Source organism: Macaca fascicularis, chromosome 6 (assembly GCF_037993035.2).
Source record: "Macaca fascicularis isolate 582-1 chromosome 6, T2T-MFA8v1.1".
Classification (NCBI taxonomy): Eukaryota; Metazoa; Chordata; class Mammalia; order Primates; family Cercopithecidae; genus Macaca; species Macaca fascicularis.
Window position 1 is genome coordinate 22,688,188 of NC_088380.1, and position 27,542 is coordinate 22,715,729.

Consider the following 27,542-nt stretch of genomic DNA (forward strand, 5'->3'; position numbering starts at 1 on the left):
TCTATAAGCCAGAAGAGAGTGGGGGCCAATATTCAACATTCTTAAAGAAAAAAAATTTCAACCCAGAACTTCATATCCAGCCAAACTAAGTTTCATAAGTGAAGGAGAAATAAAATCCTTTACAGACAAGCAAATGCTTAGAGATTTTGCCACCACCAGACCTGCCCTACAAGAGACCCTGAAAGAAACACTAAACATGGAAAGGAACAGGCACCAGCCATTGCAAAAACATGCCAAAATGTAAAGACCATCGATGCTAGGAAGAAACTGCATCAACTAATGAGCAAAATAACCAGCTAACATCACAATGACAGGATCAAGTTCACACATAACAATATTAACCTTAAATGTAAATGGACTAAATGGTCCAATTAAAAGACACAGACTGGAAAATTGGATAGAGTCAAGACCCATCAGTTTGCTGTATTCAGGAGACCCATCTCACATGCAAAGACACAAAAAGGCTCAAAATAAAGGGATGGAGGAAGATCCACCAAGCAAATGGAAAACAAAAAAAGCAGGGGTTGCAATCCTAATAACTGATAAAACAGATTTTAAACCATCAAAGATCAAAAGAGACAAAGAAGGCCATTACATAATGGTAAGCACCCAGATTCATGGAGCAAGTCCTTAGAGATTTACAAAGAGACTTAGACTCCCATACAATAATAAAGGGAGACTTCAACACCCCACTGCCAACATTAGACAGTTCAACGAGACAGAAAGTTAACAAGGATATCCAGGAATTGAACTCAACTCTGCACCAAGCGGACCTAATAGACATCTACAGAATTCTCTACCCCAAGTCAACAGAATATACATTCTTCTCGGCACCACATCAAACTTATTCCAAAATTGACCACATAGTTGGAAGTAAAGCACTCCTCAGCAAATGTAAAAGAACAGAAATTATAACAAACTGTCTCTCAGACCACAGTGCAATTAAACTAGAACTCAGGACTAAGAAACTCAATGAAAATTGCTCAACTACAGGGAAACTGAACAGTCTGTTCCTGAATGACTACTGGATACATAACAAAATGAAGGCAGAAATAAAGATGCTCTTTGAAACCAATGAGAACAAAGATAAAACATACCAGAATCTCTGGGACACATTTAAAGCAGTGTGTAGAGGGAAATTTATAGCACTAAATGCCCACAAGAGAAAGCTGGAAAGATCTAAAATTGACACCCTAACATCACAATTAAAATAACTAGAGAAGCAAGAGCAAACACATTCAAAAGCTAGCAGAAGGCAAGAAATAACTAAGATCAGAGCAGAACTGAAGGAGATAGAGACACAAAAAACCCTCTAAAAAATCAATGAATCCAGGAGTTGGTTTTTTGAAAAGATCAACAAAATTGATAGACTGCTAGCAAGACTAATAAAGAAGAAAAGAGAGAAGAATCAAATAGACGCAATAAAAAATGATAAAGGGGATATCACCACCAACCTCACAGAAATACAAACTACCATCAGAGAATACTATAAACACCTCTATGCAAATAAACTAGAAAACCAACAAAAAATGGATAATTTCCTGGACACTTACACTCTCCCAAGACTAAACCAGGAAGAAGTTGAATCCCTGAATAGACCAATAGCAAGCTCTGAAATTGAGGCAATAATTAATAGCCTACCAACCAAAAAAAGTCCAGGACCAGACGGATTCACAGCCGAATTCTACCAGAGGTACAAGGAGGAGTTGGTACCATTCCTTCTGAAACTATTCCAATCAATAGAAAAAGAGAGAATCCTTCCTAACTCATTTTATGAGGCCAACATCATCCTGATACCAAAGCCTGGCAGAGACACAACAAAAAAAGAGAATTTTAGAGCAATATCCTTGATGAACATCGATGCAAAAATCCTCAATAAAATACTGGCAAAATGAATCCAGCAGCACATCAAAAAGCTTATCCACCATGATCAAGTGGGTTTCATCTCTGGGATGCAAGGCTGGTTCAATATATGCAAATCAATAAACATAATCCAGCATATAAACAGAACCAAAGACAAAAACCACACAATTATCTTAATAGATGCAGAAAAGGCCTTTGACAAAATTCAAGAGTCCTTCATGCTAAAAACTCCCAATAAATTCGGAATTGATGGAACACATCTCAAAATAATAAGAGCTATTTATGACAAACCTACAGCCAATATCACACTGAATGGGCAAAAACTAGAAGCATTCCCTTGGAAAACCGGCACAAGACAGGGATGCCCTCTCTCACCACTCCTATTCAACATAGTGTTGGAAGTTCTGGCTAGGGCAATCAGGCAAGAGAAAGAAATAATGGGTATTCAGTTAGGAAGAGAAGAAGTCAAATTGTCCCTGTTTGCAGATGAAATGATTGTATATTTAGAAAACCCCATCATCTCAGCCCAAAATCTCCTTAAACAGATAAGCAACTTCAGCAAAGTCTCAGGATACAAAATCAATGTGCAAAAATCACAAGCATTCTTATACACCAGTAATAGACAAACAGAGAGCCAAATCATGAATGAACTCCCATTCACAATAGCTTCAAAGAGAATAAAATACCTAGGAATCCAACTTACAGGGGATGTAAAGGACCTTTTCAAGGAGAACTACAAACCACTGCTCAGTGAAATAAAAGAAGACACAAACAAATGGAGAACATACCATGCTCATGGATAGGAAGAATCAATATTATGAAAATGGCCATACTGCCCAAGGTAATTTATAGATTCAATGTCATCCTCATCAAGCTACCAATGAGTTTCTTCACAGAATTGTAAAAAAACTGCTTTAAAGTTCATATGGAACCAAAAAAGAGCACGCATTGCCAAGACAATCCTAAGTCAAAAGAACAAAGCTGGAGGCATCACACTACCTGACTTCAAACTATACTACAAGGCTACAGTAACCAAAACAGCATGATACTGGTACCAAAAGAGAGATATAGACCAATGGAACAGAACAGAGTCCTCAGAAATAATACCACATATCTACAGCCATCTGATCTTTGACAAACCTGAGAAAAACATGAAATGGGGAAAGGATTCCCTATTTAATAAATGGTGCTGGGAAAATTGGCTAGCCGTAAGTAGAAAGCTGAAACTGGATCTTTCCTTATTCCTTATACGAAAATTAATTCAAGATGGATTAGAGACTTAAATGTTAGACCTAAAACCATAAAAACCCTAGAAGAAAACCTAGGTGATACCATTCAGGACATAGGCACGGGCAAGGACTTCATGTCTATAACACCAAAAGCAATGGCAACAAAAGCCAACATTGACAAATGGGATCTAATTAAAGTAAAGAGCTTCTGCACAGCAAAAGCAACTACCATCAGAGTGAACAGGAAACCTACAGAATGGGAGAAAATTTTTGCAATCTACTCATCTGACAAAGGGCTAATATCCAGAACCTACGAAGAACTCAAACAAATTTACAAGAAAAAAACAAACAACCCCATCAAAAAGTGGGCAAAGGATAGGAACAGACATTTCTCAAAAGAAGACATGCATACAGCCAACAGACACATGAAAAAATGTTCATCATTACTGGCCATCAGAGAAATGCAAATCAAAACCACAATGAGATACCATCTCACACCAGTTAGAATGGCAATCATTAAAAAGTCAGGAAACAACAGGTTCTGGAGAGGATATGGAGAAATAGGAACACTTTTACACTGTTGGTGGGATTGTAAACTAGTTCAACCATTGTGGAAAACAGTATGAGATTCCTCAAGGATCTAGAACTAGAAATAACATATGACCCAGCCATCCCATTACTGGGCATATACCCAAAGGATTATAAATCATGCTGCTACAAAGACACATGCACACGTATGTTTATTGCGGCACTATTCACAATAGCAAAGACTTGGAATCCATCCAAATGTCCATCAGTGACAGACTGGATTAAGAAAATGTGGCACATATACACCATGGAATACTATGCAGCCATAAAAAAGGATGAGTTTGTGTCCTTTGTAGGGACATGGATGCAACTGGAAACCATCATTCTCAGCAAACTATCCCAAGAACAGAAAACCAAACACCACATGTTCTCACTCATAGGTGGGAACTGAACAATGAGAACACTTGGACACAGGAAGGGGAACATCACACACTGGGGCCTGTCGTGGGGTGGGGGGAGGGGGGAGGGTTAGCATTGGGAGTTATACCTGATGTCAATGACGAGTTAACGGGTGCTGACCTGTTGATGGGTGCAGCACACCCACATGGCACATGTATACATATGTAACAAACCTGCACGTTGTGCACATGTACCCTAGAACTTAAAGTATAATAAAAAAATTTTTTAAAATAAGACATAAAAATAATTTAATATTCATATTATTTGAAAATCTTCTTTAGGTAATTCCCTATAACATTATACAATACAATATTAATGTATTTAGAAATTGTTTAGAGGCCATTCAAGATTATTAGGTAAATTAAGCCCCTCCGCTCTTTCTGTTTTTTTTTTTTTTCTGCTAAAGTGAAAGGATGAATAAAAGTATATAGTAAATCAAAATCTTTTGTAATTAAAAAAAAAGACTTCAACTCAACTGAATACGTTTCCTGACTTTTTCTAAAAAGCACTCTGATGTGAGAACTCTTGATAAGCCTGGAAGGCTTTCTGTCTAGGACAAGGGGAAAAAGTTTTCTATTTCAAACTCTCTAATTTTCTATTTCAAAGAGAAGAAAAACATATTTTTCTTGTTTGTTCTTTTTTGACTCGTTCATTTGTGTATACATACACACACACATTTCTCTTCATTAAATTTAGCAGTTTTGGCCACACTTACCCTATTCAACAAATCCACTTTCAGTTATGTTTTTTAGTCGGACGATTACATGAGCTACTAATCCAAACACACACTAACTTAAACTAAAAGGTCAGTAGAATTATTTGAACTTCCTTACTCTTGCTATAAGTATTTTGTAATATAGATTAATTTTATGATCTGTCATGGTCTTTTTTTTTTCCCCCTCAACTATTAATTGCATTTAAAAACTCTAACACTAAGATGATATCGATCTCCAAACTCAGCAAAGCTGAATCAAAATATTTATCAAAATAATTAGCCAAGTTTGCTAGCAATCTTGTCATGGAGGCATAACAGTGTAGTGGTCAAAGAAACATTCTGAAGTAAAAATCTGCACGTGATTACCCGCTCTGTAACCTCCTGGCTATATGACTTTATGCAAGTCTTTTTCTATTTTGCAGCTAAATGTCTCTAAGCACAGATATACATTAAAGGCACAATTTAACAGAACTTTTCATCTTATACTGTGAGAGAATATAAGCAAAGAGATGAGTACACCCCATGACACACAGTGAGCTTTCAATTAAGCATGGTCGTAGTTATTTTAAACTTATGATGAAATCATCATCTGAGGACTAAACTCTGATATTTTTGTCTTGCCCAGGTTCCTATCAAAGGGGCCTAGGGAGTCATGCCCTACAACTCATAAATTCTCATCAGATGGGTGTTGTTTAACCCTATATATCTGACTTACTTTACAGTCTTACTCTGGCATAACATTATGAGACAAGGAAGAAAGTTGAAATATTTTACCCCAAAACATGTTTCTTTGCCATAGCTTGAAATGGCCCTGCAAAGTTGTCCTTTGTGGGGGAAAAATTTGCATCTGTAAAGAATCTCTATTAACATAGCTAGATATATATATATATTTTAATTATAGGTTCTCCCAATCCTAAAAGATTAACTAAAAGTCTAGCGCATTTTCAACACTTGTCACCTATTGTCTCTAAGGGCAGTCATCAAAAGAATCTTAGTCTCCAGGATCTTTCATCTTAACCTGAACATTTCCCTTCTATGATCCCAGGTCTTTAGATAAACTCACTAATTGTCAATCAGAAAATGTTTCAATTTACCTATAGCCTGGAAGTCCCTGCTTGAGTTGCCCCACCTTTCTGGACCAAACCAATGTATTTCTTAAATGTATTTGATGTCTCACGCCTCTCTAAAATGTATAAAACCAAGCTGCTCCCCCAACAAGCTTGGGCACATAGTCTCAGGACTTTCTGAGGTCTGTGTCACAGGCCATGGTTACTCATATTTGGCTCAGACTAAATCTCAAATATTTTACAGAGTTTGACTCTTTTCTTTGACCAAAATGCAGTTATTCTAATAGATATCAAAACAGAATAGTTTCTTATTCTCTCTGCTTTTCCTCTTTGCTTTATTATAATTTCCCTTGAGATTATATACAGGTCATTCCTATTTTAATATTTCACTATTCTCTGCTTTCCTCTGAGCTTTCTGCTTACTCTGACCTCAACCAATCAGAAGCAGTGGGGGGCCTCTGGAGAGCCAGAGGGAAAAACCTGGACAGCTCTTCTTTTCCAATATGACATCAGGAGGCATCTCTAGCAGCTGGCTTGGAGTTTCCACAGAAGAGGCCTGCTTGGTTCCCGCTCTCACTGGGTGACTCAGTCCCAGTGTTTTAGAAATACTACATCCCTACAGGCAACAGCAGTAGTAGCTTTTTGTTAGGCTGCCTTACTGTACCTAGTTGGGGTCTCAGCTATTCTACTTTCTATTATCAGTTGCCTGCATTGAATTCTTTCTGTTTCAAATGCTCTTGAATGGATTTTGTTTTCTCGGTTGGAGTGTGATTGGTACTGTGTGCCATTGAAACCTTCTTTTATATGCTTTTCTACATGATAAAAAAAAATATCATTTTCTGTATGACCATTTTCTAATGATATAAAACTTCTTGTTTAGTCTTTACTCTGAGCATATTCTGTCTTGCCCTTGATGATTCCTTTAGAGTTCTGGACAATTGGTTACACCTATAAAATGTATCTAACTATAGAAAATAGTCACAGAGAATTAGATTTCTAAAGGAAATGACTATAAAGGGGATCTCTTAAATTATTAAGCAGTTGGCTTACTACATTGAGAACAAAACAATATTGTGTAACAACTTGTTATCATGAAAACTGCTGCACATGTGATATTTGTTGTTTTTAAAAATAAAAGAATAAAGACTTCTTTTCTTCTTATATTGTTGCTCAATTTTGGGGGAAGAGTAGTGTTGTGGTTTCCATATATGGAATCAGTGTGTACATAAGGGTTCTGTTTGAAGCCACGTTATGTCAGATAGTTTCTTCCTTTACATTGATGTAAACAAAAGAAAATCCAGGATATTAGTACATTACATACCATTTCTTTCTGAAAAGGAGAAATCAAGTAAGAGTGTCCAAATGGCTTTACTTTTAAGAATAATAAATAAAATAGATTCCCAGACAAAACAACACAGAGGATTTGAAAACAAAGAGGTGAAGATTTTGAAGCATTACTTGTTCATTGCAGCAACTGCAAATCTCAGGAGAACAATCTTGAAACCAACAATCCAGGAACAAAGAGGTTTAAAGTTTACATCTTGGTTTCAGTCAATAAATCCCAGGGTAATCTACATTCTCTTTTAACCACCCAGATAAACACTCTTTTATTTACATAGATGCTGTTTGATAGTATTCAAACACTATCAAATCTTAATGCTCTTGATAGTATTGACAACATGACTTTCACTTATCTCCCAGGACTGACTTTTATATACAGACTGTGGAGCGCTATGTATTTTAACCAAAAGATCACATTGTCTGTTGCCATAATAGCTATGTTTATGGAATACAGCTTTGTTACTTGTTTTAATTTCATTTTAGAAATTATAATTTATTCTTAATGTTTTCAGAACATTCACATAGTTACAAACACATATTTTATGCTCAGCTTCAAAAATGGATATGATAATAGGATCAGAACCTGCATTATGAGATTAGCAGCTAAAAAGACATTACAATATCTTGCCATCAGTTGTTTCACAGCACCAAGTTTTTTATTGGTTGTACTTCTGTTTGAATCTACCATTCATAAAATATACATTGGCTATAATATTATGTGATTCATGTTGCCTTTCATTATTTGACAAATTTGAAATGCTATACATTTGTTATCAGGGCTGATACCATTTCCTTTTTAGCAATATTTGAGCTTTGGGTTGTGACAAGGATAGGCACAATTTAGGTCCTCATGACTTTTTTTTTTTTTTTTTTTTTTTTTTTTAGACAGAGTCTTTCTCTGTCACCAGGCTGGAATGCAGTGGTACAATCTCAGCTCACTGCAACCTCTGCCTCCTGGGTTCAAGTGATTCTCCTGCCTCAGCCTCCCAAGTAGGTGGGACTACAGGCACACGCCACCACACCCAGGTAATTTTTGTATATTTAGTAGAGATGGGGTTTCACCATGTTGGCCAGGATGGTCTTGATCTCTTGACCCTGTGATCTGTCCAGCTTGGCCTCCCAAAGTGCTGGGATTGCAGGCATGAGCCACCATGCCCGGCTGGTCCTCATGACTTTTATCTCCTCATGTCATATTCATGAACATGTTACATTATATAGCATAAATGATTTTACAGATGTAATTACCGTTACTAACCAGTTAACTTTAAAAAAGGGAAAGCACCTTAGTTTATATGGGTGGGACCAATCTAATCACATGAGCTTGCAGATGAAAGGGGGCTATGTGTCAAGGAAATCAACAGTCCTACAGTTGAATTTACCTGAATTCTTCCAAAAACCAATGCGTTTAAGAAAATAATCCAAGCCCCAAATGAGAAGTGTAGCCCTGGCCAATATGTTGGTTTTAGCCCAGCGATATCTTAAGCAGAAAAATAGCCACACCACATTAGACTTCACTTCCACAGAACTTCGCTTCTGTAGATAATAAATGGTGTTTTAAGCCACTACATTTGTGATCATCTGTTACAACAACAATAGGAAACTAACAAAGTGACAGATGCTATCTTCATTCAGCTAGGCTGGGTCATCTACAACTCTAATTTTTTTTTTTTTTTTTTTTTTAATGCCAGTGCACTGTTTCCATCATTACTGGTTTCCAAGTAACTTGAGTGCTCTAATACGTATTTTTTTCCTCTCTTTTTTTCTGTTGTTTCTTGGTCAAGAAATGAGTGAACAGAGAAGCAATACGTTATGGCAGAGTGACAAATAGATGTTATAAAGTCCAATTCTAGGCCAGCCTCTGCTTTACTGGAGTTCGTAAACTCACTCAAGTTAGGTAGGTTTTCTGGGCCATGGTTTCATCCGCAGTGTACAATGAAAGGTCACTCACTCTAATTTCCATGCCACTGTTTAGGTGCTATGACTCTATGAAATATTGATTTAACTTCTTGTATATACTAAATTATTTCTAGTAGCTTTAAGGAATAAGAAGTTCAAGACAAAGATCCAGACTCTAAATAGCTTATTTATTTGAAGTGACTTGAATAAACATACAAAAATCCTAAATGAAAATTATGAGAGCATAAAATCAAGTCGTGAAATGTGTGCTCCAGAATCCATGCACTATTCTTTTTTTTTTTTTTGAGACGGAGTCTCGCTCTGTCGCCCAGGCTGGAGTGCGGTGGCGCAATCTCCACTCACTGCAAGCTCCGCCTCCTGGGTTCACGCCATTCTCCTGCCTCAGCCTCCCGTGTGGCTGGGACTACAGGCGCCCGCCACCGCGCCCGGCTAATTTTTGTATTTTTAGTAGAGACGAAGTTTCACCGTGTTAGCCAGGATGGTCTCGATCTCCTGACCTCGTGATCCGCCCGTCTCAGCCTCCAAAAGTGCTGGGATTACAGGCGTGAGCCACCGCGCCCGGCCCCATGCACTATTCTATTCCCCAAAATTATATACTTACATATGTAAATTTTATATATATATATAGAAATTGTGTGTGTGTGTGTGTGTGTGTGTGTATCACTGCCAAGGGCTATTGGTGCTTGATTTTAAAAGGTGGACAAAATCCAATTCTGGAGTGACGAGTAGAAATGTTATTCGTTTTAAATCTATAAACGATAAAGAGTGCTTAAGTGCTGGGCAACACTAGAACAGCAAAGATATGTGAGACAAAAATTCTGACTTAATGGGGTTACATCATTGCATGTGTACACTTATATGGGTGTAATTGTAATAATATTGATGTTAGATAAGCAATATCCTATGTGAAAAAGAAAAAAAACAGATAATGTTATAATGAGAAAACCTTCCCTGGTTATTTGCTGTAGAGGAGTAAACTTAACATAGATAACATCGTTTAATTCTTATAGTAATTCAGTAAGTTTAAGTGCTATCATTACTCCTATTTTACAGATAGCCAAAGTGGCACTAGAAATCTAATAGTTTGTGCAAACTCATATATGAAGAAAATGGTGAAAAAATAATAGAGAGACCTCAACTCCAGAACCATGCAGAATCAAGCTATTTTCCTACAATTACCTCCATTCTTTCCTAAGAAACGTAAGTCAAGTATATCCAACTCTTTGTTTATTATATATGCTTAGATACACAGTCCCAACAAACACGATTTTTTCACAACAAAACACATGATTTTATACGCAAATTTAGTCCTGCTTTAATGATTGCTATTCATGTGGATGGGACATCCAGTAAATTAGTTGCACAATACAGAAGGCATTTAAATTAATCTTAAGTGAATCATTTTTCCATTCCCTCTCCCACAAAATTCAATTTTAACACATCACTCAGTGTATTGTTTCAGCCTTCTACATATCTCAGAATCATTTGTTATAGTGGTCTCTAAAACCACCATCTCACTGCATGCCACAATAACCTCTTGTGACTCTGGCCTAGACTGCTACACAACACTTCATGATTAAAGCATTGTGGTGGCTTCCTGATTCAAGTGCATTTAAAAACTGAAATATTTAAGATTGATTCAGAGCTCCAAATTATGCATCGTCTCTTTATTCATATACCTTTCACACATGAAAAAGTACATAGAATTTTTTGCTAAAATGTCTGCCTTTTCTTACTCTCTAGGATCCTAAAATGTCACGGAGTCTTCACTATTACACTTCCGAACAATATTGTCTCCCTCTTTCTCTCAATTATGCACAGACTTCCATTTACTTCGCATGGGCCTCTTGTTTTTCTCTCCACCATCTTCTACATCATACATCTGAATGTGTCATAGGCAGCTTCCATAAGGACTGTATTATTATTACCTTAATTGATATTCCGACTAGAATGAAAACAAGGAGTATAGTTGGGGTGGGGGATAGTTGGGCATGAAGTTGGTAAGCAGGCCACATCGAAAGTTCTGTTCTGAGGAGTGATAATTGCAGTGAAAAAGTGGAGTATTGACAGTGAAGATGATAAGAAGATGAACAATTTGAGAACAAGAAGACATAATAGGATCGCCTTTCCAATTTTTCCTATGTACATCTCTTGGCACCTAATCAAGACCTTGAGTGCTGAGAAAGTAAAGACTGTGTATATTACCTGCAGATTTCTTTGTCAGGAGACAGACAAACACTAAACCTTGCTCAATTTAAGTCTTCTCTCTTCTTGCTATAAAGTTGTGAACACTGGCATTCTTTTTGGCTTCAATGTACCCAATATTGCTAAAGAACAGTATAACACTGGACACTACTCAATCTTCTACTTCTTCTTCTTTTTTTTTTTTTTTCTGAGATGGAGTCTCGATGTCTTGCCCAGGCTGGAGTGCAGTGGCCTGATCTCGGCTTACTGCAAACTGCCTCCTGGTTCAAGCAATTCTCCTGCCTCAGCCTCCCAAGTAGCTGGGATTACAGGTGCATGCCACCATGCCAGGTTAATTTTTGTATGTTTAGTAGAGATGGGGTTTCACCATGTTGGCCAGGCTGGTCTCCAACTCCTAACCTCAGGTGATCCGCCCACCTCGGTCTCCCAAAGTGCTGGGATTACAGGTGTGAGTCACAGCACCCCACCAATCATCCACTTCTTAAGATGCATTGAAAGGAAGGGTTGACATTTCAATATATAAGTTATCGGTTCTTGTCAAAATACTTCATGCCTTCATAGCCAAAAGTATTACCGAACTCTACAAGGTATCCATGACTCGATTATCTTTTTTATTTATTCACACAAAGTACTGTCATTTGCATGAGAAAGAAAAAAATGAAAATATGATATATATCTAGCTTTCAAATGGCTAAAACTCCAAATACATATTAGAGTTCCTGGTTTGCTTGGAGATAAGTGATTTTCATTGTTAAACATTGATACTATTCTCAAAATAAAAGGATGCTAACAAAAACTTCATTAAAGAGGAGACAATTTGCATGTGAACAAGAAAAATTCATTCCAAAAGAAAAAGGGTGGTTTTCTGAAAGTAAAGCAAAGTGTAACAAACTTGCCTTGCTGCCTGTTACTGATTATTTTTGCACCCCTAGGAAATCAAGGGGAAAAATCTCTGATACTTTATTTCCTTCAACTTTGTACAGAACTGAATCATCACTTCCTTTTTTGGTAACTGAAACTCCCAGAGCTACTGTTTTCTTGTGGATCCAAATTCTCAGAGGTTAAATGTCTTTTTATTAAGTATCATCATAGTTGTGTTGCATCATGTAAACAAAACGTTAATTTTGTCCTTGACATCATGGTTGAAAACTAGAAGGAATACTAGTAATACCGGGACAGAAAAAAACAAATATACATATTCAGTGGAATTTCAATTAACCCCCCATCCTCCAATTCATAGTCACATGCCAAAAGTCCCCAAGAATAAAGGACAAACATTATGTATCAGTAGATGAAGTATTATATGTATGAGAAAAATCACATTTGAGGTTAACAAAGCAATTGGTTATTCAAGCTCCACAGGCAAAAGAAAGGAATACTGCGATAATAAAATGATATGTTGACATATTTTTATGAAAGACACAATAGTATATTTGTATAGATTTTATATCATTTTTGACATAATGAATAATATATTTAACTTGTTCTTTAATACATGGAAATGTGAAAATATTTATGCAAAAAGAACAATGGTTATGGAATCAATAATGATATAATTTGTAGACATAACTTATAAAAAGTAATCTGGCATTTGTTTTTGACGTGATTTTGTTTACTTTTCTATCTTTTCTTTCATTGGATTGAGAGTAATGATTACAATTTTGACTCTTTAATCTGGAATCCAGATGGAAGGCAAAGCATTAATTTCTTTATTCAATTTATTATGTAACTTCTATACCTCAAATATACAGGTTTTTAAAAAATCAAATTTAATAATTTCATCATCACAAGGTTACTTTTCTGGAGAACCTAATAGAGATAACACAGGTAAAATCATTTAGTGGAAAAATTGTTTTAAATATGGTATTAATCAACTAAATATTTAGCAAAATTATATGTAATTAAATTTTTTGAAGTTGAGTTTATCTCAAAATTGTAAGATTGTGAAGGCAAAACAGTAAGCTTACATTTCAGTTAACAAATTTAAAATTCAGACTTATACCTATATTATGAGCAAGACAAAGTTCTTTTCCACTTCTGAATGTTGACAGGCAATTTTCCATGGGTATCTAGCAGTTCTACACATATTCGGAAGAGGTATTGATGGCATTTGTTTCAGACTCTCATTTCAAGGATGTGTGCATAGTAAATGGCCTTGGAAGATGGAGATAATATCTCCTTTCCCTTGACAAAGATCAGGCATGTTTGCAAGCAGACCCCTTATAAGATCGTTGGTGTCCTAAACTCAGGGGTCCTTAGCTGTCACACAAAGCTACCCAGCATCGACGGGCTGTTTCACAGCATCCATTTAGCATTAGGAGGGCAAGAAGAACTAACAGAGACATGCAGTTCATGCTGCCTACTACGTCATGAATGAGACAGTCTTTTACGTCTGATTCAGGAGTCTCATGTTTCTAGTAGCATCTCTGAAACTTGTTAATTTGCGAGTAGGATAAAAGGTAAGATCTCAGACACTTCACAATTCTTGATAATTAACATTAAGTTTTTGTCTATAATGTCCCCTATTATTGCAAATACAATATAAGCTGTATATGAAGTCACGTAAACATTTATGTATACATATTTTTGTGTATTTCTTTTTTATATAAGGGGCTATTAACTTTTATATTCATAAAATTCCTCATGTCATCAGTATATAACTAGATCTTATTTCACAAAATTAGCACACTGATGTACCTATCAGGAAATGGAACATTATCAGCCCTCTGGAAAACCCCTTTGTTCACTTCTAGTTACAAATCCCCCATCAAAGATAATGACTGCCTGAACTTAAAACATCATAGATTAATTGTGCTGTCTTTTTACTCTATTATATATAGGTGCAATTATTGAACACGTTAGCTTCAAAGTAACCACTTTGACCGCCACAGCGCCTTCATCCATGCCCAAATCTGATCCCACATGGCAGCAATTAAAAAAAAAAAAATTATTAGGGTATGTTAGTTCTCTGCTCGGGATCTTTCAATGCTTTTCACCGTTAGGCGCAGTGGCTCATGCCTGTAATCCCAGCACTCTGGGAGGCCTAGGTGGGTGAATTATCTGAGGTCAGGATTTCAAGACCAGCCTGGCCAACATGGTGAAACGCCGTCTCTACTAAAAATATAAAAATTAGGTGAGCGTGGTGGCACATGCCTGTAATCCCAGCTACTTGAGAGGCTGAAGCAGGAGAATAGCTTGAACCCAGGAGGCAGAGGTTGCAGGGAGCTGAAATCGTGCCACTGCACTCCAGCCTGGGCAAAAGAGTGAGACTCCATCTCACAAAAACAAAATAAACAGACACATAAACAAAACAAAACTCATTGCCTTGGCTTACAAGGCGCCACAAGATCTTCTGAAGGACTCATCTCCTATTTCCCTTATTCCTCACTACACTATCAGTTTTATCATTTCTTCTGCTTTAACTTTTCCTCATAGTACACAGCGTCTCCTGACCTTCCTCTATAGACAGTTATTTGGTTATAAACCATGTATTTCAGTGGAATGTAAGCACCATGAGAGTTTACACTGATGTTTCTGTGAGGGTATTTTTGTATGAGATTAATACTTGAATTGGTAGAATGAATAGGCAGATGAAGGCCTGAAGAGAACAAAAAGGCTGAGAAAGAAAGACCTCTCTGCCTATCTTTGAACCAGGATATTGAATTATTTCCTGCCTTTGGACTCTAACTGAAACACTGATCAGCTCTTTCTGGGTTTTGAGTTTACCAGCATTGGACTGGAACCACATGGGCTCTCCTTGTTCTCAGGCTTTCAGACTTTGAATTAGAGCTAAACCATTGGCTCTCTTGGGTCTCTAGCCTGACAAATCATCCTAAATATCTGGGGAGTTGTTAGCTTAGATAATCATGTGAGCCAATTCCTTAAAATAAATCCATATGTGCTATAGAAAGAATGTTTGTGTCTCCCCCAGAACTGATACGTTGATATCCTAACATCTAACATGATGGTATTAGGAGGTGGGGCCTGTGGTAGGTATAGCTCAATGAACAGGATAAATGCCTATATAGAAGAGACCTTGGAGATCTCCCTCATTCCTTCTGCTATGTGAGCACCTAGTGAGAAGACAGTCATCTGTGAACCAAGAAGGGGGATCTCACCTGACACCAAATCTGTCTGTGTCTTGATCTTGGCCTTCCCAGCCTCCATTATTATGAGAAATAAATCTCTGTTGCTAGTAAACCACCTAGTCTGTGGTATTTTGCTATTGCAGTCCTCAAAACTAAGACTGTCATGTATCCTGTTGGTTCTTTTTCTATGAAGAATTCTGACTAATTCGGGAAGTGAAGATGACAAATCCAAAGTTTAGTATTAGCAACTGGGTAGGCAGTGGTTCCATTTATTTTGTGGTCTAGAAAGACAGAGAAAAAGGAATTGAAAGACAAAAATTCCATCTGAGATATCTCAGGTTTTAGAAGGTTATAAGGCATACAGATGATTGATTTTTCTTTTTTTCCCTTTTCTATTTTAAAACTTTGAAAAGAAAAATGTGTTGCCATTGTTTTCTGCTCTGTCCTATGTGATTTTGCAGTAATAAAGTTAATCCTCATCACAACCAGACAAATGGGATTTAATTGTTTTCCTGATTTTAAAGATGAGAACATAAATATTGAAATGTCTTGGTCAGACAAGGTCAACCACATTAGAAAATGGCAGCGTTAGAATCCGAGCCACGCTTTCTTTAATGCCAAAGTGTAGCATTTAAACAATAAGGTACATTATTTCTTTTCCTTGAGTTTTTCAATTTTTAAAAAACCTCTTCTGTAAATTTTTTCTTTTCTTCCTTTTCTTTTTCTTTTTTCTTTTTTTTTTTCTGGGACGGAGTCTTGCTCTGTTGCCCAGGCTGGAGTGCAATGGTGCGATCTCAGCTCACTGCAAACTCAGCCTCCCGGGATCAAGTGATTCTCCTGCCTCAGCCTCCCGAGTAGCTGGGATTACGGCGCGCGCCATCACTCCCGGCTGATTTTTTTTTTGAGACAGAGTCTCGCTTTGTCGCCAAGCTGGAGTGCAGTGGCAGGATGTCTGCTCACTGCAACCTCAGCCTCCCCGGTAGCTGGGATTACATGGGTGCGCCACTACGGCCAGCCAATTTTTTTGTATATTTAGTGGAGAAGGGGTTTCAACATGTTAACTAGGATGGTCTCAAAGTGCTGAACTCAGTGATCTGCCCAACTCGGCTTCCCAAAGTGCTGGGATTAAAGGCGTGAGCCACCATGCCTGGCCTTGCTTATTTTTTGAAAAACAGCTTACTTCCTGAGGTCTGTGCATGCCCCGGCCATCTCATTCTACTGCTTAATGTTGTTGTTTTAACCTCTAACCTCCTTTTGAATGAGTTACACATTTTATTGCACATAATCAGGAGCAAAAATAAACACAATTTAATTGTCTTTTGTTTCCTGGCATGTGTTTTTCGGGAGTAGGTTCTTCAGTGCCTTTTTCCTCTTTATGTTGCTTTCCTTCTTCCTTTTCTTACATTTATTTATTAATTTATTTCAGCTAATATATGGATCCCATACTCTTAATCTTCTTAAATTTATCTTCCCCGGGTCTGATCTTCTCATGGGTGAGGATCTCTGTATGTATGGAGGCATCTTTTATTTTTTCCTCCTTATAACTCTGGGCCATAAAGCTCTACAGCTCTTCAGCTAAGGTTACTAAGATGTGGCCCAGTGATGCCACCAGTTATAATTCTATTACTGCATTATTACTCTTTAAATTAAAAAGAAAGAGTAGAAAAAACAAAACAAACAAACAAACAAAAGGCAAAATAATTGCATTTCAGAGGATGTCTGTTCCTGTGTAAGGTGCACCTGTCCTTGCTTCAAGGGGAGTGGGCTACTTTTTTTTTTAAGTTTTTATATTTTCAAGAGTTGGGGTGTGATAAAACCATATATATATATATATATATATATATATATATATATTTAACTTTGAGTTCCGGGATACATGTGCTAAACGTGCAGGTTTGTTACATAGGTATACATATACCGTGGTGGTTTGCTGCACCTATCAAGCTGTCATCTAGGTTTTAAGCCCCACATGCATTAGGCATTTGTCCTAATGCTCTCCCTCCCCTTGCCCGCTACCCCCCGACAGGCCCCGGTGTGTGATGTTCCCCTCCCTGTGTCCATTTGTTCTCATTGTTCAACTCCCACTTATGAGTGAGAACATGTGGTGTTTGGTTTTCTGTTCCTTTGCTAGTTTGGTGAGAATGATGGTTTCCAGCTTCATCCATGTCCCTGCAAAGGACATGAACTCTTTTTTTTTTATGGCTGCATAGTATTTCATGGTGTATATATATGCCACATTTTCTTTACCCAGTCTATCACTGATGGACATTTGGACAACCATATTTTTTGTTGAGTTTTGTTTCTTTAGTGGCTTAGCCATCTCTGCTGGTTTTAGTTAGTTCCAGCTTAGTCAATGGCTCATGTTAGACTGCATTTCTACCACCAACCTCTGCAAGGAAGTACTCTGCATGACTTCTGGCCTAGACCTGAGGTTGCCATGGATTCATACTGAGCAAGTGCATTCCAGGTATACATCACAGTCTTTCCTCAAGTAGCCTGCATGCCCTGTCTCCACCTTCAGTTTAAGAACACCAGTGAGGTTTTTGAGATATTCTTCCTACTTTCTGCCAAAGTAAAATATCTGATAGAAGGAGAAACCCTGCATTAACTCCCTTGCTTTTTGCTTATTCCAAAATTATGCTCTGTCTGGCTGACACATTGTGAAATTTAAGGGGAAAATTCAACCTTTTCCTCATTTCACTTTCATTGTATTTTTTTTTAATCTATTGTGTATTTCATTCATTTTTTTTTGTGGGGGTGGGGCGGATTCTACAAACTGCTTTAATATTGTCCTATTTTTCTAATATTCACATCAACTTTTTATGTAAAACATACCAATGCTTTTAATAAAGCTTACATAGGAGTAAACTATTATAGACCTGAATATATATAAGTACATATTTATTAATCTACATTAAAACAATGAATTTTATTCTGCGGAGATGCCAAGTTGCTCCTGGGTGCTAAGTGAAGCACTTAGGGAAATGTGTTCAGTCTTCGAGGTTATAGGAACATTAGATTATATCAAAGGAAACCTGGAGCCATCAGTTAAGTGGCCCTTCTGTCCTGTAGATACATAAAAACTAATGTTCTCTGCTATGCGGCTCACTTTCTGCTATTAGATATTATGAGGCACTAACAAAAAGCTACTGCCAGCATCATATCTTTCTTTGGTTTGAGATAAAAAGAATGGCCAGAACTGTATACAAGTCATGAAAGGCCCTGGTGTACATTTTTCAAAGTAGTGCAGATTGTGTTGAAATTATCAGTTTAACTTGCATATAAAAAACTAATATACACTTTGAGTAAAATATAAAAAGTGGTAAACATCAAGAAAAGTTTGTTTTACTATAGCAATTTCTTGTTCTATTCTATTTGAGTATTTGCTCTATATATTTGATATATTTCCAGAATGCATCCTATTCACAAAGTTGGCAAGTACTCTATCAGTGAATACAGCTGCCGAGTCTCTCCTCTATTCAGCTTCATTTGTACCTCCACTCCAGCCACTTGCAGAAATGGCAGATGCATCAAAAAGACTGGTTACAGGCCTTGCAACCTCCAAGCAGCTAATTACTAAGATCTTAAGTAAATGACCATTGCTCTTTATCTCATCTCCAATGCCATATAAAAAGGCTGTTAAACAGGTTGCCTCATGTTCCCTACACATTTATTCATTCCCGCGTTAAAATATGTCTTATGGGAAAAACAAAATTCACTAAAGAATGAAGAAGCGAACATGTGTTAAAAGAGGGACTTCTGGCTAATTTTACAAAGAAGGATAAAAATTCTCAAAATATGTGTGGGGTGGATTGCGGGGGTATTGCATATTCATAGCATGCCACAGAAATCATTTTAAGTCTATCAAAAACAACTATATTGTGCTTTTTCAAATAAGAACATATAAAAGATGAGCTATAAGAAGGGAGAAGGATGCTAAAATAAATAAGTGAAAGAGAAAAATGGCTGGACACAGTGGCTCATGCCTGTAATCCCAGCACTTTGAGGGGCCAAGAGGTCAGGATTTCGAGACTAGTCTGGCCAACATGGTGAAACCTGGTCTCTACAAAAATACAAAAATTAGCTGGGCATGTTGACTCGTGCCTGTAATCCCTGCTACTCTGGAGGCTGAGGCAGGAGAATAACTTGACCCTGGGAGGTGGAGGTTGCAGTGTGCTAAGACTGTGTCATTGCACTCCAGCCTGGACAACAAGAGTGGAACTTTGTTTCGAAGAAAAAAAAAAAAAAGAGAAAAAGTAGGCGAAAAGAAATAATTAAATGGGATGGAAAGAACAGGTCAGGAGGAAGAGTCTGAAATCCAGGATTCCAGGATGACTTTACCATATTTGAACCACAGAACATTAACCAAAATCTTATTTTTCTTCCCCTCAGTAGTTTGAAGTTGAGCAATATCCAGGTCTTCTACATCACACTCTGAAATTGCAAATTATTTCTTGTCCTTTCAGATAAGGGATTATGCAAAAGAACCCCAGAACCAGTACAATTTAGAAGATTTGAGGTTGCGCTCATGTGTTTGTAGGGTATGCCATCATCATACCATAGCCTAAGGCTGTAGTATTGGACTCTCTGGAAGCAGCTCTGAATGAGATAGGATGGAGATAACTGAAGATACAGGCAGCCATTATGTGTCTGAATATTGGTTTACTAGCAGAGCTAGATGTGTAGGAGCACATCCTTACTTGACAAATGTCTGACAGAATGACCTGGCATCATTACTATTTTAAATATGTAATATGCTATCTCAACTGGGACATTTTATGAAAGCTATAGGTTGTGACCTACTGTTCATTACACTTAGTTTCTGAGGTGCCAAAGATTGATGTGCGAGCCAAAGTGCATTATTGTTCTTCACTGGATCTTTGCATTTATTAGTCTGATGCTAATGGGATTCACTCTTGAGTTGGATTGATGTTCAAGGTTAGAACCACAGATGAGCTCCTGATCTTGAGCAGAAATGATTTGCCCATTGCCAATTAGAAGAGGAAAAGGGTAAGGTGGAGGTTGAACTTGGAGTTAATAGGAATAATAGATGCTGAGGGTGCAAGATGAAACTCAGTAAGATAATGCACTCTATTCATAGATTGACAAATTTACATAGTGAAGAAATTTTTTACATAGTGAAGAGACATTTTATCATTGTCATCCAAAGAAAATGTAATCCTATGAGAAAAAGTCCAGCTAGCTTTTTTTCTTTTTTGTTACCTGCTTACAGGATGTAAACTGATTTCTAACACACATAGGTATCACTTTCTACACTTAAAACACTTCTTCTATTTCACACAAATGACAAAAAATGTCCTTCAATTATTTTGACACACAATCTCTCAAGATACATATCCTTTTATATCAACTATAAATACAAATTTAATATTATGATAAAACAGAAAGAACAGGAATAAAAGAAAGCAGTATTTTTTAAAACTATAGCTGTTCCTCTAAGATATTCTCACACTAAAGAATTTTTTCCCACTTCTTCTCTCCCACTGAGAAGTACAATCTTCAAAACTTAGTCCAGGCATTAGTGTTTACCAATGAGGAATATTTTGCACAAGAATAATCTGATGCTACTTTTCATTTGTCAGGTATGTTTTCTAAATTGTATTCTAGTAAGACAGAAGTATGCACATTTGCACATCATTATTCCTATAAATATTTGCTGAGTGTTGTCTCTCTGTAAAGAGCTACAGTGGGATAGACTTAAGATACATGAGACATAATTTTTGTCTTCAAATTGTTCACATTTTGTAGAGTTAATAACTTGTGCATAAATGACTAGAATGTTAAGTTGCTAAGTGACAAGTGACAAAAACTTTTAACCTATAAAATCTTCCTCTCGGGAAACTGAAGAATATAAACTTCCAACTAAAGGAACAAAGATTGTCATGAACAAAGTTGTATAAAAAATAAATTAAATGTAGGATAATAAAGGCAGTGTATTAAGGTGAGAAGGGTTAGGGTTTCTTAGGTGACAGACTGTCTTGATTTTGTGACTTGTGTGATGGTAGCAAGTTATGTAACACCTCTGAGTTTCCATATCTTCATCTGTAAAGTAGACATAGCTGACCCAACCACATGGAATTGTTGTGAGGGTGAAATGCAATGGTGTGTGCGAGTTGCTAGTCAGTGTTGAACTGGACCTACTGTTATGCTATACAAATGATACTTACAATTTTTATGGTTACGCTTAATATTGTCATAATTGCAAGAAATGAGAAACATCTCAGCAGAGGTACAAAATGGGCAAGCTCTGGGCAAAATGATCTTAGTGAGTTTATTTCAAAGGATGCTTGAAAGTGATCTGTGGAAAATAAAATTGACAAAAAGTGCGTGTTGAAATGGAAATTAACAGGTCTTTGAATGTTAAGACAAAGATAGAGGATATGCTCTTTTATCTATCTATCCCTGGCCCTTAGCATGCCTGGTGCTTTTCAGAGCTCCAGCTTTACGTGTTTAATCGTTTTTGTTTCATTCGAATTAAATTTTCTCATAGATATAGAAAACCAGCAGGCAATAAAATATATATGCTGAGCTGTGATTTAGCAACAGTGTGTAGGATGAATTACAGAAAGCAAAAGTAGGGCATAATTATAATCACGAAGACTAATTATCAATATAAACTTTTGCCAGAACAATTGTAAAGATATGGAGAGGTGATGCATATGAAAAACACATTAAAAATCCTAAGATTTTGCCAAAATAAGCTGTGTAACAAAACAAAGGGAGAAGAAGTTGAAGAATATGATGAAGTTTAAATTGAGGTTCAAGGTGTTTTGCATTAAGAAAGATGGGAAATTTAAATTTGAGATATGATGAATTTATGGTAGGAAACTGAGATACCACATTTTGCCAGTTGGACTAGACATCACAAAAATACTCAAAATAAGTATGCAGAAAGCATTAGTTTAGATCTATTTGAGAAGACCATGGGAAAGAAGGAAAAAGGGAGGAGTTTAAAGAGTCAAGCAAAAAGATTATGGAAAGGCAGTGGGAGACGTAAAAGGGAACCAGAAATCTTAAGAGGAGAAAGCATTCTGAAGAAATACACACACACGCAAAGTCAATTACTTAAAAAGTTGAGAATCACTGGCAGTGCTGGATGATCGTGACTTTTTTCTCTGTTTCAGTAAGGGGGTGATGGACCTTAGAATGCAAGATACGGATGAGGTAGGAAAGTAGAAGCAATAAATGTCAACCATTATTTTAAAAACTTTGCACAGAAGAAGCAAAGTAGGATAAGAGCTTAAAAATAAAGGTTCTGTTTATTTCATTGTTTAGTCATAGGGAAAATGTAGGCATGTTAAAAGAAAATCTGAGTGTAAAAGGAATGAGAGGAGAAATTGAAATAGACGTGGGTTCAAATCCCAGATCCCACTGGACATCTCTGAGGCTTACTAGACATCGTCTGTAAATATAAGATAAACACCTAATATAAAATGTGTTCAGCTATAAGAAGTTTGAGTTAGTGTATATGATTTTTAGAAAATCAATTTATAATATACAATAAAATGTATATTAAATTAGACAGTTTGATGCACATTGACAATTGTACATCCCATGCTAACCATCTCCACAATTAAGATACAGCACATTTCCACCATACACACAAAGTTCTCGCATGCCCTCACCATCTCAACCCCTGAACACAGGCAACCACTGACCGAGGTTCTGTCATTATGTAGAAGATATACGTTTTCTAAATTTTGTATAAGTGACATCCTATGTGTGCATTATTTTGTTTCTGTCTTCTTTATCTCAGCATCTTATTTATTGAAATTTGTTCTTATCATTGAGTACATCAGTGGTTAGTTCCTTATGATTGCTTAGTGTATTTCATTCTAGTATTCAATGTTCATTGAATTTATCCATTTTATCTATTATAACTTTGAGGGAAATTTGGGGTTTTTCCAGTTTGGGGCTAATATTAAAGCTGCAACGAACATTCATGTACGACTCTATGTATAGATATGCCTAACTGTTAGTTTCTATATAAACATTTTAAAAATCACTATCTCTGAGAAAACTAGGAAATCAAACATCTGGAATTCAGCATTGGCTACCACTTACAGATGAAATATACTTTTACAATTAATTAGACACAACTGTCACAGTTTGCAAAATGCATCTTCACCAATTAGTTACATAGTTAGGCTCTGCAGACTTGTTTATCTCTGTCTATAGTCCTAACCCAACTTGGCTCCATAGTTGCTGGGATAAGATAGATTGATTTTAGCTATTGGTGTCAGTATTCTACTTCCCGCATGCCTGTATAAAAATGCTCTTAGAGTTTTAGAACTGGAATGGCAACATTTATTTCCTGAGTGATTAAATGGCTCCACTCCTACCATTCTGGGTCACCTTGTTCCTTGTTGAGAGAGAGCGATATCCCGAATGTGGCTCTTTTCTCTCAAGTTGGCACACTGTGAAAAGGCAAATTTCAGTTGCAAGAAACTCTTTTTAGGTAGAATGGAAGTATTTTTCTTTCTGCGACATGAACCTGAAGGAAGTATTCTCAGATTATCCAGACCTAAGGAAGGATACATTCATCTATAGCTCCCTCTCAATTTATAGAAATGTTTGGTTGGTCGAGAGACCTACCTAAGTATTTAATCTGGCCCAAGGTAAGGAAATACTGCAACCTCAGATCTAATAGCTGAGGGGAGCTGGGTTGTTTTGAAAGGCACTGTAATGTGTCTCCTTTATCTTACACAGCAGTGGGCATGATTAGGAAGCAAAAAACTATGGAAAGGAGAACTTAAGCTCTTCCTTACAAAAATTTAAAACGTGTATCTCCATGGAGGGCCTGCAAAGTCTTTATAGGATATATTGCCTTTGGGAACTTCTTTTCTTATACTACTATTTCAATCTCCTCACCTCCTTCTCTGTCTCTACTTCTAATTAGATAGATAATAGATACAGGTATAGGTAAACATAGATATATAGATGGAAGGCCTTGATTGGAAGTGCGACAACCTCTTTCCACTGTTGAGTGGAAGTACCTGTTTGAGGGATGTACCAGTTTAGTCAGGAGGAGGAAATGAGGGGAGTCTTATGGAGGAAAAAAATAAAATTTTTGGGAAGTGATTGAGAGCACAGAGAGTTTGAGGAATAGACCTGCAAACAGGGAGCCTTTGCTAGGAACTAGGGCAAATCCATGAAGTGACTTTGCTGTTGTGTTTACATTATTTGTCTTTTTCTGTTAGATACTTGCCACGGTTATATTAACCATCCACAATCTTAAGATGTTGCTGTTTTGGGATGCCTAGTTGTATTTCCCCCCGAGAATACAGCAGCCTTGTGCAAGAGGCATTATGCATGACTAGGAGAGGAAAAAATAATGAACTCCTTAAGAATAGGAGGGGAAAACAGGGAATAATTGTTTAGACAACTAATAGTTAATTTCCAGGCTCTTACCAGGTCAGGAAAGGAAAATCCCTAGGTGGGGTTCATACCTGTAGTCAAATACAAGTCAAACCAAAAGACAGGGCCTGATCCAGGTACATTTATTTTTCCCCAAATACTTTCAAAAAAAGAGACCATTGAAGGAGTAGGGGAGTCTCAGGGATTTAGGTTACATATGCTTTTCATCCAACTTGTCTATGCAACTCGGGTCCAGGATTCCTTCTAGCTACACTAACTGAACCAAATTCCAAGGAGCCACTGCCTCACGTTGCCATGTTCCGTGTTTTACACAGATGCTTTAGTTTTGATCAAACATGTTTTGTTTTTGATTATCACACATTCCACTCCAAAACTAAATATTATTTCCCGAAAATAATTTGTCATTTTAGAAACTGATAAAACACTGAAATGGTTTTATCTGTTTGAATACTTTGACGATCATCTCAGACACATAAGCAGAAATTTAACATAAATCATTAAAGATTGATAATACATGAAATTGTTTTTCAGATTCATTGAAATGTTCTTAATTTTTCTTCTATGGGAAATGAGTAGAATTGATTTTGTTATTTAATATTTCTAGAGGTGCTTATTTTTAACTAGTATCTTATAACTAGAAGGTATCTGGGTCTTCAAAAGAATTTCATAGCATACCTTTGATCATTTAACTTGGCAAATTTGTCTTTGAGAATATGTTGTAGTCAGATAGTTGAGAATGATCATTAGTGAACTCTCATATCCATTCATCTATTTCAAGTTGTACTTTGCCCTAAATCCAATTCAGAAGTCTGTGGGAAAATTGTAGCACTTCTGACATTTTAGAAACTAGTTAAAAGGGATTTAATTCAGCCTTTCTGAGGAACTGAAGATAAAACTTAGATTCGTATTTGTAATTCAACCCAAATGACAAATTTTTCAGTTACAAATTTTAATCTAGTTTTTAACTACCTCATGAAATTTTTAACAGTAAGTTCTAAATACAATAATAATACAAAAATCTAATTGTCAGAACATGTGCAATTTCTCTATTATGAATTTATTTACAAGTCAATTTGTATATGAAAGAAACAATTTCAGGTGGATAAGTAAAATGGTTAAATTTGTTTGTATTATATACATCTATACATAATTATGTGTACATATGCATAATTAAACTTATACCCTTGTTCATGGTGAACAGTCAAAATAAAGTATGCTAGTATTCACCTAATCAGGTTATTTTAATTCAGCATAAAATATAGTTACAGTAGTTATCTAACTAGTTAATTTCATTTTTTTGATTATTCTTATCCACAAGTAAGGCTTTTAGGTAGGTATGAAATGGGATAATGGCTGAAGATGAGGAATAACCATTTATCAAGTAGCCGTATTAACAATGATGCAGTTTGCACAGGGAAAACAAGAAGGAATAAATAAGCAAATGGGAAAAGAATTACAGAGAACATTATCCAAGATGCTTCACTTCACATAATATTTTGTCTCATTATGAGAGTCTGCACCTAATTTTCCACCAGTTTACCAAGCTGGCATGACCATCATGATCTTGTACCATCTTCAGATTCCATGAATGGAAAGATGAAGAGTTCTACCCATCACTTCTAATAGGCAAAGATAGCACACATGCACACTGATTTGGAAGAACGACAAAGATAGAGATGGTGAGAGTTCTGCTTGAGCTATGGGCTATTACCTTGTGGTAAACCTGACTTAATAGTCCATGACATGGACTTCACTGACAGGGCTCCTTCAGGTAATCCCACAGTACTTCCACTTCTTAATACAATATTTTCTAGGATAGGGGGTGGGGTGTAGTTGGGGGATCCATCAGGTGAGTTGAGAAGAGGAATGTGATAGGAACTTTTGTCACTGTTGGAAAGTGCGTGGGTGGTGACATTGAATAGATTCACTCAGGGAGACAAGTTAGCTATATCTTTGATCTTTTTATAAGCAGCTGAGTAGAAAGAAATTGAGCAGCAGGAAAGGAGAGACAGGATACTAGAAAGTGTCTTTTCTTCCTCTCTGTTCTTACAATGTCCTAATTCTTCAGCCTAGAGCTTTAAATATTTTTGTAACTACTTTCTTGGGGAACTGTCATCTTAACAGCAATTTTGTATGTATTGAGCTCCTAAAGCTATGGATGCTTTATAAAGCTACAATGTAAATTTATTTCCCTCCATAATCCCTGTCACTTTCCCTGTCTCCACATTAAAAGCAAGAGATGTAACATTTCATTATTAATTACAGCAACAGCAAGTTGGCTGTCAGAGTCAAACCTCCACACACTTCCCCCACCAAGCTGCTGAGTTTCCAGCCATTTACTCATTAAGCTTATGATGATGATGGAGTTTTTAAAACCTGCTGTTTGTAATGGACAGTAGACCTTAAAAATCTGTCATAAATTGCTCAGTTGAGGAAATCAAATGGCAAAGAGAGTGAACCAGTGTAAGAGCAAACAAATTGTGCCATAAAAGAAAGTAGTGTCTTTAACTAAGCTTTTATTTTTACAAAGAATGTGAAGGCAACTCAGAGACTGTAAGTGGATGCTGTGAGACTGTTTAACTGAGAGCAGTTATTCACATTAAAGAGGTTGAACACATAAGAAAAAAAAAAAGAAAGAAAAAGAAAATCAAATCAAACAAAAACAAAGGAACAAAAGCACCTTAGAGTGTTTTTGTTTTTCAAATGATATGGCACTGCTGAGTAAAAATGA

At 36.6% G+C, this 27,542-nt stretch overlaps 1 protein-coding gene across 9 annotated transcripts in view; it reads right to left on the reverse strand.

The window, feature by feature from the left end:
- Window positions 1-27,542, reverse strand: part of CDH12 (cadherin 12) — a 1,136,530-nt gene that overhangs the window by 368,149 nt on the left and 740,839 nt on the right. The gene's annotated exons all lie outside the window — the stretch shown is intronic.